The sequence below is a fragment of the Microtus ochrogaster genome (assembly GCF_000317375.1).
Source record: "Microtus ochrogaster isolate Prairie Vole_2 chromosome 14 unlocalized genomic scaffold, MicOch1.0 chr14_random_1, whole genome shotgun sequence".
Taxonomy (NCBI): domain Eukaryota; kingdom Metazoa; phylum Chordata; class Mammalia; order Rodentia; family Cricetidae; genus Microtus; species Microtus ochrogaster.
The window spans coordinates 24389095-24391034 of NW_004949096.1; positions in this window are offsets into that span (position 1 = coordinate 24389095).

Here is a 1940-nt window from a genome sequence, read left to right on the forward strand (position 1 = left end):
AGAGAGAGAGAGATGGGACATGGGCAAGGCTCACCTTTTTAAAGGGGATGTAGTGAATGTGTACAGGAAGTGCTCTTAGTGGCTGCAGTTGAAGTCATATCCCATCAAGACGCCAAGCACAGGCCAGATACCTAAATACTAACACACTGGACTTAGCATCATTACACTTCCCAGTTCTCCTCAAACTATACATTTTATCCAATGCGTTCCTTTTCATTATAGATCTGCATAAGAGTGACCACTAATAGCCACATGGCACAGTCAATACTAGGCAGTCTTGAAATCTCATCTTCCAATGCCATTAATCCAAAAGTTTTCAAATTATTCTTGGGCAAATTTTCCTTTGGACAAGGACAGAAAACAACCACATTCTTCTCCAAAGTGTCACAAGAACAGCCTCTAGTCTATTTACTAATATTCTTCCTCTCTGGAACTTCCTGAGTGAGGTCATCATCATCTACCTCAGCTCAATCAATCAGCTACTAATAGAATGACCTCCATTAGCTCCATTTCAAGTGTTTAACTGTTTTTTATAGTAGTCCCAAAGCCTTCCATATCTATAATATCTTGGCTAGGACTGTTATAGCAATACCTAACTCCCTGGTACCAACTTCTGTTCTAGGTAGGATTATTATCAGTGTGATGAAACACCATGACCATAAACAAGTTGTAGAGGAAGGAATGTATTTGGCTTACACTTCCTATGGTAGTTTGAATGTAGTTAGCCCTATCAGCTCATAGGGAATGGCACTATTGGGAGGTGTGGCTTTGTTGGAGTAGATATGGTTTGATTGGGGGAATATGTGTCACTGTGGAGGTAGATTTTTGAGGTTTCATATAGTCAGTAACTGAGGCTAAAGTTTTGGATTAATTCCATTGGCAGAGAAAATCTCAAAACAGCCTAGTATTGACTGACTTTGCTGTGTGGTTAGTTATTACTGGTTATTCCTATACATGTTTATAATGCTCAGAAAGCTGAGCAAGGAAAAATAATAAATGTACAATTTGAGGAGAAAAAGAGCACCAGGAAGTAGAACGAAGCTAAGTTTTGTGTTCAAGGAGATAAACAGATTAAGAAATATAATAAAAGTAGTGATGACTTCAGTACAAGATCCTACCTAGCTACGTTTCCAGTTTGTGAAAAGAAATAAAAGAAAATCTTAGAGCTGAGTATGGTGGCTTAATCGCAGCACTTGGAAGATGGAGGCAGGCAGATCTGAGTTTGAGGCTAGCCTGGTCTACAAAGCAAGTTCCAAGACAACTGAGCTTATGTAATGAAGGTGACCATCAAAAACAGAAAGCTAGTGAAGATGTGATTGAACAAGGAGGCCATGTTCCAGTCCTAGAAAACAGCAGACCTCAGTGTTAGCCACATATTTCTGGTTTCAGAACTGTGAAACCTGGCTCAAGAGATTTCAGAGGAGAAGAATATTAATATGCTGCCTAAAGATCATTATTAAAATATTTTGGTGAAGAAAAAAGGGGGTTATGAAATATTCCTCTGCATTGAGGAAAGCCACTGAGGTCAAGCAAGTGTCAGGGGTATCTGATGTGGGAAGTCCTTCTGTATATGTGTTGCTTTTATTGGTTAATGAATAAAAAAAATCTTCCTTGGCCTGTAATAGGGTAGAGTAGAGCTAGGTGAGTGGGGGGGGCGGAACTAAACTAAATGCTGGGAGAAGGAAGGCGGAGTCAGAAAGACACCATGTAGCCACCAGAGTAGAAAGATGAGCCGGAACCTTGCCAGTAAACTACAGCCACGAGGCTCAGAAAGGCCACTGTGTGAAGCTATGAAGGAGAAGCCTGGATTGCCTTGGAGACACCAAGATGTTAGAGATGCCAGAGTCATAGAATATCTGCCAAAGAAAGCTGCTAACAGAAAGTGGATCCAGCCCAAGAGAAAGAAATGTGTTGTAGTCAATAAAGATGAAAGAAGTTGC